Source organism: Lepisosteus platostomus, chromosome 3, assembly GCF_059453375.1.
Source record: "Lepisosteus platostomus isolate fLepPlt1 chromosome 3, fLepPlt1.hap1, whole genome shotgun sequence".
Taxonomy (NCBI): Eukaryota; Metazoa; Chordata; class Actinopteri; order Semionotiformes; family Lepisosteidae; genus Lepisosteus; species Lepisosteus platostomus.
This window is the reverse complement of record NC_142613.1, coordinates 61,982,797-61,993,014: the sequence shown is the minus strand read 5'-3', so window position 1 is coordinate 61,993,014 and position 10,218 is coordinate 61,982,797. Positions and strand designations below refer to the sequence as shown.

The following is a 10,218-nucleotide window of genomic DNA, read 5'->3' as shown; positions in this document are numbered from 1 at the left end:
CCAACACCCCCTAGCCCAGAAGGTATATCTACTTGTTTTCCAACAAGAAGTTCAGGGATTTCAGTAAACTCCCACAAGTGTGGAATATTTGAATGATAAATTTATGTTGGATACTGATTTGGCCTTGACCCATTTCGCTGCAGGAACAACTGCCTGGCTATGAAGATTAGGGCTATGGGAACCTCCCACTAGGTGCAGCGAGCCAAGGACATGATGCAAGTTTGGTGACTGAGGAGGAGGAGGTGTGGTCGAAGCATTTCTCTTCTCTCCTTTAAATTGTTCAGAGCACCATATATTATGTCTTGAAAGTACTCTTCTGTTATTTTGAATTTGGGTTGTGTAAGATGCACTTGCATAATTCAGGATCTGAATTTTGTAGTAATTCACAGGTTTTATAGTCCTACGAACAGCAAATGGTTAACCTCAAAATGATCTCATATACTGTTCCTTTGTACTCATACTATTTACAGGCTACACCTAAAATGGATAAGCATTTCTTCCACTTTTGAATTTTTATATCTGACATCTATAGTGCTTTGCAAATGTATTCAGACCCTGGGACAGTTTTTTACATTTTCTCCCCTTAAAGCCCAGAGACATGACACTTTGAAGCAGCAGTTAAACATTTGTCTATACATCCTACTCCACACAGTCAAAGTAAAAACAAAATTGAAAGAAGTAAATATATAATTAATATGAAAGAAAAATGTAAAAGCCAGGATTGCATAAGTATTCAAACTCTTGGCCATAGCAAACCGAAATTAGTTTAGGTGCACAGAAATATCTTAACAAGCCATTTGCTTGAGTATGTGCAATGATAGAAGTTCTCATGATTTCAGACTAAAAACACCTGACACAGTGGGGTTACTTGGTCAGAGTTGAGCGCTCAACCATAAAAAAGACTAAGGAGCTTTCAAAGTAAAAGTTAGAGCTAGAGAGACCAGTGGTTTAGATGGGTGAAAATGTGCATCAGTCAACAATAACCAGAACAATTTATAAAACTAGTATGTATGGCAGGGCAGCAAGACGGAAGTCATTACTAAAAATAAGCCATCTCAAAGCCAGCAAGGAGTCTGCAATAACACACACAGGGGATCCTGCTCAAATGTGGCAAAGGGTGTTGTAATCACAAGAAACCAGAGTAGAAGTTTGGTTTCAATATCAAGTGAGAAGCTTGGTGCTGACCCAAAACAGCACTTCTCTCAGTCGACTCCATCCCTGCACTAAAGCTTGGTGGTGGAGGATACCTTTCCTCTGTAGAGACTGGAAAACTTGTTCTGATTGACGGAAAAATGTCAATACAGCAATGTACAGTACAGGCAAGTATTAGAAGGAAACCTGATTCAGGCTACTAAAGAGTTAAATATTTGTATTTGACATATATATTTACGCATGGAGAAATTCACAACTATGAATACATACAAATAGGTAATTACAGTGATTAATTTGGGGGTATACTGTATGTATATGCAAGTCTGGCATTAACTCCCCTACAGTTGTAATGCAGTGGGTTTTGGGGTCCAAGTTTTGCTAAATTGTTTAATTTGGTTTTTACAACATGCTTTGAATTTCACCAATGGCGTGTGATCTGTAAGAAATTAAGCCATTCAGATGTAGAAAGTGTGTGCCTGCTTTTCCACTTAAGTAGTAAGCTGTACAGTACGTGCATTTCTTAAAAGTGTGTACTTAAGAGCTTTGTATGATGGAGTACTGTACCAATTATTTGCACAATAATCCTTGATTTCTTCCTTCTACTTTTGTTTTCCCCTCAGATTAGAGACATGTTATTTACAGTGTGCACAATAGAAATCGCCGGATTAGAGTAAAACTGATTGTGAGCTACTGTATAACCTCTTTTACGGAAGACATAAACCAATGTCGCTTTATCCTTTCCCTAGTTGATAATCCACTTAACCCAATATAAACAAGTCACATGCATGTAACAGACACTGATAATGCCTAAGAAGTCTTTATAATGCAGCAAACGCCAAAAAAGCTACAGTATCTCCCCTTCCTTTTAGACCACCGGTGTTTAAATATCTTGATTTCCCTGAACAGATGATCATCTATGCACAAAGCTGCACCACAATTCAAAAGAAGGCAAATGATGCTGGTTCTTAATTGTGCGTTTATACACAGTAATGCAGACCTACTAGTTATGTTTGACTTGAAATGTAATGACTACTAATAAACGTATTGTAGCTGGTTAGTACAACAGTATTTATCAACAATATGGTAGGCAAATCGTATGTTTCTATTGCATCAGTTTTCATAGGTCTGATTAAGAAGGTCTTAATAATGCAAACTGTGTATTATTCTTCACAGTTACTGGGACAGACTGGCGCGACTCTACAAAGAGAATCTGTGAGGGCAGTTCTGATTGAAAGCTACGGCAGTTTCTCGAGATGTCCGTATCCGAGATTCTTCACTGCTGTGAACCAGCCTCTCGCACAATACCCACTAATTAATTTCAAATGTCATTTGCGCTTCTGAAACAGCTTTGATAAACCATTAGCATTGTCTTGTTTAGCAAATTGCCATCTTATCGATGTGCAAGGGTATGCATCAATAACATTGTCAGGTTGTTTATTTGTGGTTGGCCACATTCCTCTCATTCATTTCCTGTTATGAAGCACAATTTCCCCTGAAAATGAATCAGTCTTTCCATTTTTGTTGACAAAACTACAGGTCTGCTTATCGGTGGATATTTAGAATTGTCAGCCTCAGGTTTTTAAGACGTATACTTGTGCTGCATCCTGCAGAAAACTGGGATTTAGAAAAAAAAGTTATATAATAACTAGCCTTATGTGGTATTTTTCCACTGAACTTTTCAATACGTTTGTAGAACGTATTTGGGTAGGCTGTAGTTCGGTGATATCCATGCAGCGTGTTCTTTTGTATAGTCCACCTATTCACCGCCACCTGCAAGGAAAGTGAGGATATAGCTTAATTATGAAGATGAAAATTTGTCTGTAAGTCTTACGGCTACTCGAGACACACTGTAAATACGTGCACTGCTTTAATGCAGCAGTGTTGAAGTGAAGCGAAAGAGGACTTGGGGAAAAAAAAATCTCATCTCAGCAGGCTTCCTTTTCACCCCGACAAGATCTCAGCGCGGCAGTGCAAGTCAAGTTCTGCTTTTCTGCTCGTCACGTCCCGGCCTCGGCGCTGAGGGAGTTCCCTGTGTGCGGAGCCCCGGGAGGTGGCTGGAGCGCAGCTCTCCTCAGCGCGCAGCCTGGTTTCACTAGTTCAGCCTCACTCTGGGACGCGAGGGGGGATCCGATGACGTCACGGGCCAAGCTCTCCTTTTTTTTCTATTCTGGGAAGTGGTGCCAGGAATAACCCTGTCTGTCTCCTGATCACAGGCTCCTTCTGAGTTCACGCTCCTCAAAAACTTCGCGACGGCAGGAATTCACTGACAGCTTTCCTTCCGCAGGTGTAACGAAGCCGAGCGTTAGCTAGACACCAGATTTTATTTTAATTTGTCGTTGTTGTCGTCGGAGATAAGTTGTCATTAACTTATTTCGTTTCTGTTACAAATTCCTCCGACTTCCAACTCTCATCGGAGTGTCCGCATCGAAGAGTTTAAGACGGAGCTGCCAACTAGTTATCGTTTTCACGAAAGGGGCTGACATTTCTCTAGCTGGATGTAGGTGGACGTGTGTGGATGTATGACACTTCAGACGTGACACGGTGAGTGGCTTTGCGCTAACCGGTCGCCGGCGTGACGACACCGCAACGTTTGGTCGCTGAGAGCAGAAACCATCGCCGAAATAATAAATCGAGTTCGTACTAGTTACTGGGATATGTGGGGAATACCCAGTTGCTTGCATGCAGATTAGGAAGGTTGCGTAATATCCCGAGGAATTTGCATAGCTGTTCTAGGGTGTGCGGGGTTGGGCCGCTTGCTTTGAAACGGTCACGATTGCTTAGGAGCCGAAAAGGTCTGTTTTGTGTCCCAACACCCGCCCTTAGTGGGACGCAGTAGGACCGCGCACAAATTTCCTTTTTCGTTGTCCCCTGCTGAAAGCGGTCGGTGATCTCTGTGTGAACTGTCACAGCCCGTCTTGCATGTACGTGTGTGTGAGAGAGAGGGAGGGAGAGGGAAGGTGGGTGGGACGCTGGCTCGTTCCGGGAATGTTCCATGACGCGTTGGACGACAGGAAGGGGGTTAACAAGGGGAGCTCGGCTCGTTTCAAAGAAGATGTTCTCCGCTCGCAAAGTTGTGTCCGCCGTGGGTACAGCAACAGCAACAGAAAAGGGCGCCCTGCTCTTCACGGGTTGGCATTTGAACCGCGGAAGCCGTCGTGTAGGTTTGTGTAATGCACGCTTCAGAAAGCACCACCTCCCCTCCCATCAAGTCTCTCAAAATTCCCTGCAATCACTGATTCGTTTTGCATTGTTGGGAAGATATTTGTATTTTATTTTATTAGTCGACGCTGAAATTATCTCGGTCTTAACGCAGAACGTCCTGCAGTTACAGTAGTAAATGAGTATTACTGAAGTAACACCACCGCAGTGAATTACTGTAATGTAAGAGGGTTACTGCTTTCACAATATCGGTGTCTTCCTATTTCACTCATATTATTCCCTCCAATCAATGCTATGGCTAGTAACCCTTCTAAAAGTACAGAAAATTAAATGTTTACTGTATGTAAACGTCTAAAAGCAATTTAATAAAATAAAATTGCAAGCCAATTTTTATTATTTCTAGGTAGGTGTACAAGTTCTTTTTTATACAAACCACCTTAAGATTGGTGTTCGACATAAACAATTGGGTTGTTTCTTCTTGGTCACCAGATCGTTAATAAAATCCTTTTTTTTCTTCTACTGCAGCCTTTGTTGGAATGATCTCAATAATTCTGTAAGCAGAGAGCTTAACAATTGTAGAAGCAGGGTTGGTAGTTTTTTTTTTTCTTATGCACAAAATAATACTTTTAAGGCAGCGACCATCCAGGTAATTATTTTTGTGTTAAACAAGAGCAGACTGAAGTCATGAAGCCATTGTGTCGGGTGAACCTTGAAGTGGCTCTGATATGTACAACAGGTTTTCCTAAATAAAGACCTATTTAATCAGATATTGACTCTTTTCTGGCTGGAGGTGTTCTGTAGGATAGTTTCTGTAGTATCTGTAGGACAGCAATATAGACATATAGTCATGGTCAAAACTGTGCATCAGTTGCAACTAACCAGAACATTTAACCAAGGCTGATGTACTGAATATGCAACACAAAAGTCAGAGTGCTTGTATTTTTGAAAAAATACAGTAGTTTGCTTTCTTCATGTTCGCTGACGTTTTTTTTTACCAAAACATTTGTCCATGACTGTATTTATTAAGAGGCAGAATGGTGGCACAGTGGTTAGCATTGTCACCTTGCAATGCTGGAGCCCTGTGCTCAGTTCTGGATCTGCAGGGCTGTCTGTGCGGAGTTTGTATTCTCTCCACGTGTTCGCATGGGTTTTCTCCAGATGCTCCGGTTTCCTTCCACAGTCCAAAGAGATACCGGTAGGTTTATTGGCTTCTGTGAAAATTGGCCCTGGTGTGAGTGTTTCAAAACTGTCTGTGTCAGTGTGTGGTCTGCATGGGACTGGTGTGCCATCCTGAGGGTATCCTGCCTCCCACCCGTTGCTTGCTAGGATAGACTCTGGCTGCTCTGTGACATAAATTGGATGAAGTGATTACAACATGGATGGATGTATCCATGAAATGCTTTAAAAAGGTACTCTTGCCAACTGTATATTACAACATGAATTACAACTGTGTTAAAGTTGTTTTAACAGTATAGAATAAAAAACATATTTTCCTGTCCAATAGGCTTTTTTTGTGGTAATGTAACTCTGACACTGTTCTCTAAGAAGTTCAAGGGCAGATTAAGTTTTCTCCATATATTCTGTCTAGTGAATTGTATGAGAACTTAAGTGTTGGTACTATATTTATGGCAATTGTACACTTACTGTAATGGATGAAGAGGAAAACCATCTGTTTTTTGCTGCAGCAGAACGCTGATGGGTTTGGTGGAACAATTGTTACTGTTTTAATCTGCTTCATTTATTGAAGGTGATGTTAAGTACTTCTTCGCATCTCTCAGTTTACTGCAGAAATTTTACATTGAAATACACTGAGGAGAAACATCTGTTTTTAGTTGTAGGAACAGTTCTTGAGTGATTTAAAGCAGATTACATAAAACGGCGATCAGAAGTGAGTTAATGTTGCAAAGTGCTCAGAACACAGAGCAAACAATTTGTTTTTAATGCCACACTCCCCTTTTCATTTATTTAGCTGAGATGATTATGATATAATATACTTCTTATAGAAGTACTTTTCTTGTTTAAATAATTAGGAAGCTAGTAGTCTAAGCAGAAAAGAGAATCACTACAAACAAAGAGATAAAAAGCAGAAAAAACATGAAATAAGTTAAACAATCTGAATGTAGACCTATAATTTCAAACTCTACAGTTTAAACACAAATTGTAAGCAGCTCAGTAGCGATCCATACAAGAAACTTGATAATACTCTTTTCAAAACAGGTACACCTCCTGCACACCCTCTATTATTTATGGTGGTTTTGGTTTTCTTCTGTGAGAAACTAAACAATTTTGTAACCTAAAATGGCACTTTGGTATTAGTGCATAACATGTCCTTACCTGGTTGTGCATTTACTAATTAAATAAAATATGTAGAAAGAGTCCATATTCCTTTTTGTGCCTTACCTAGTAATGGGCCCAAGAGGTTGATTTTCATAGCCACTTGACACACAGGAAGAGTTTTCACCTGTCTCTCTAATTAGTCCTTTCAGGTGTACTTTAAAAATTGAACATGTGAGTTATGCAGACAGGCAATGGTCGAAGTGTGTCTGTGTGTCAGACTCTATGCCAAGAGAATGACAGACCTTCAGTGCATGTTCCCAGAAACATAAGAAATGTTACAAATGAAAGAATATTTGGCTCATCTAGCTCATTTGGTTGCCATTAGATAAGTGATCTGAGGATCAAATCCAGCTGTTTCTTAAAAGAAGCCAGGGTTTCAGCTTGAACAGAGTGACTGGGTAGCTTTTACTATCTCCCACAATGCTCTGAGTTAAAAAAAAAAGTTTGTTGGATCAACCGTTCAATCTGAAGAAGAAGAAAGGAGCTACAGTAGGTGATTTGCATGCCTGACATTGTTTTACATTTCAAGTAAAAAATAACATTGCAATCAGGGAACTGAAACCTCAGAAATATATTGTGGTGACTGATGGCTCACAATGTTTTTGTGCCTTTTCTAAAGTCACTTCAGTACTGTGCCTTATTTGATTTCTTACGCGTGCTTTGTCTTCGTTATTTTATTTGGATGGGAGTAATTGAGAATTGAGAGAAAGTGTCTCTTAGAAACGTTAAAATCTAAATTCTAAAAAAAGAAGCCTTCATTTGTTGTGCAGATGCAGTCTCTGTAATTGGAGTCTACACAAGGATTTTCTTCATGTGTCTGTCAGTGCCTGAGAATGAAAGTCATTGACCCTTGACTCTAAAGATTTGTTTTTGCAGTGTTCCACCATATCGAGTCAACAGTGTTATTGTTTGAGGCAAGCATAATTAATAATTAAGAAAACTGGAGTGTAGCTGACCAGTAGTGGATGGGTGATTAACCATTCATGAGGACATGCAGTGCTGATGTTTTTGACATATATGAACAATATAACCAGTGGCTCAGAATTGCCGATTTTTTTCAATTACTTTCATAATCTGAGAGTTTTAAGATTAAGGATATCCACAGCTTGGCACAGTCAGTCCCCTCAGATCTTCCAAATTTCTGATTATAGTATTCGTAAGTATTTTTAATAACTTTGAGTGGAATCATAGTGTTCCATCTACAAGCTGCAGGCAAAATCACTCAACCAAAATAAAATTTTAATATTGATGAGCCGAATGAGTAAAGAAGTGTAAAGTCCAATATCTAAGTCTTTTAATGTTTCCTTCTCTGTAGATATCATGCAGCTGTAAACTCAACTAAATAGGTGCGAAATTTGAAACTGACCAGCTCCCTTTTTGTTGTTTTTGTCAGATAGGTCATCAGAAGGAGAGGTAAGCAGTTTTGGAAGAGATAAAACAATACATGTATTCATGACCAGGTTGTAGAAGAAAAAATAATAATTTCTGTTTCATTTTGTAAAACACTGACAATTTTCCAAGCAAGTTTTCTGGAGACACGTATTGTTCCAGCTTCACGTTTTGAACTTGCCCTTTGAAGCAGTGAAGCTTTCTTGTGCTCTCTTCCGAGTATCCCACTAATACTGCTGCACTTAACGTAATGGGTATTGCCCTGCATTTAAGCCCGGGTTTTGTGAATTGAGCTATCAGTCGGTGCTGAGTAGCCCCCGGTTTCCTTTCCACTGCGGCACGAGACAGCGCAGCGGCAGACTTTGTTCTCACGGCCTCCTACGGCGCACCAGCTAGTGGGGTGTGCGTGTGGAAACGGAACAGTGCCCAACGTCAGCCGGCGCAGCTGTCAGCCCTTCGCATGCAACGGTGCCGAGGGCATAAGGGGATTTGTCACCAGGTGAATACTTAATTACGAACGCTGTGCTGTCTTTTGTGTTTGAAACAGCTGGCTGTATTTTTATATTTTGGACACAACTGCGGTCCAGCGTGTTTAACTCGCAACCGTCTTCACCTCTCTTTGTATCGAATTCTAGCTTGAACTTTTAAGACCGGAGATTTTTTTTTGTGGAAAGGTAGAAGATCGTGGTAAGTTTCGGATGTAAGTCACTGTACCCGTTGAATTTGTTCATGGCCCTCTTACCATTCACTCTTCCGTGCGCTTGATGCTCGCTTTCTGCGTGCCTTAAAAACTACACTTCATCAAAGTGGTTTTCTCAAACCAGGAACTTGGCTTAGGTGTTATTTTCTATCTGTTGCATCAGTGTCTTTTAAGAACGAGGCACGCTTTGCCAATGTGATTTTAACTATTTGGGGTTCTCCCCGCTCCTGTTATCTGCGTCAGTAAAATGTTAGTCATGTCATCATTCTCTAAAATTCGCTGATGGTAAAAGATAAAGAAACCTACACGTGTCTCAGCATGTTTATCATACGGTCATTTGTAAATGACAGAATCGGCAGACACAAGAAGGAAACATGTCTGTGTGGCCTCTTTGAGAACACCTTGGCAACTCCCAGTGTTATGAAGAAATAAAAATGGGAGATTCCTGTCTTGGCTGGAGAGTAGGATATGCTTTAATAATGGTGTAAATTTAACGTTCCCTTAATGAACAAGGAAAACAAAACACTCAACCACCCCACAACAGAACACAAGTGCTAACACCTCTTTTAAAATGGCAACTTTTTCCTTTTGCATGCTGTCCTTTTGCCTGTCTCCACTTTTTGGAGCCTTGCCATTACTGTACTGCATTTTTTCTTGTTTATACAGTATATGCAATATGTTATGTAGACCATACAGTATGTACACAAAGATGTACACATTGCTTATCACAATAGCGTCTGGACTGTCATTCATTAGAGAAGCAATAATCGCCAAATTTTACAGTCGTTAAAAATTAGAACACTGAAACAAAAATGCAAAATATACAGCAAAGCATAACAACTATATTAGAACATTGTATATTATAAAGATGTTAATTTCCACAATTTTGGAATATATATAGTATGTAAATTGTGCTGAGTTATCTGTGGTGTAGATCTAAAAATGCCTTAAAGACATGTGTGCAGAATTGTGTAGCTAAACATATTAAACTCACAAGTTAAAGTTGGAACTGGTTCTTTAAAAATAAGTAATTTATTAAAATATTAGAGTATTCGTTCGTATGGCATAAACAAGGAAACTCAGTCTGAGCTCTCATTGGAGTTGTTTTCTGCTGGAGTTCTCCTGAAAACCCTGGACGATGAAATCTGTGCGACATTGCCATACAGCAAAGAGATAAAGTGTAGCTTTGAGGGAATTATTAGTAGTTTATTCTTAATCAATCATAAAGCAGCTTTATTTAATGCACTGCAGTAAGAGCTTGTGTGGTGCTCCTGTTTGCAGACCTGTGGAAATGACTGCGCTTGGTGTGATGCGCCTAACGCTAAAACACACAATGAAACTGAGTCCACCGATACTTTGTCGAGTAGGTGCTGCGTTACAAACATAATTTGTTTGAGCCCTATGTCATATCTCCATTTGTTTTGTAGTGTTAAGGTGAATAGTATTTTGCTGTGAGATGTCCATTTACTTAATTTTAATAA

The 10,218-nt window shown here is 39.9% G+C and overlaps 1 protein-coding gene across 4 annotated transcripts in view; it reads left to right on the top strand.

Annotated features, from left to right (window-relative positions):
- The first annotated feature begins 2,945 nt into the window (after positions 1-2,945).
- hivep2a (HIVEP zinc finger 2a) overlaps positions 2,946-10,218 on the top strand; it is a 101,853-nt gene continuing 94,580 nt past the window's right edge. For 3 of the 4 annotated variants that reach the window (XM_088626316.1, XM_088626315.1, XM_088626309.1), the window contains exon 1: positions 2,946-3,693. The gene's annotated coding sequence lies outside the window, so the exon portion shown is untranslated. Of the gene's footprint in view, positions 3,694-8,560; positions 8,725-10,218 lie in introns of those variants that run through there. The other variant, XM_088626312.1, reaches the window with a different exon arrangement.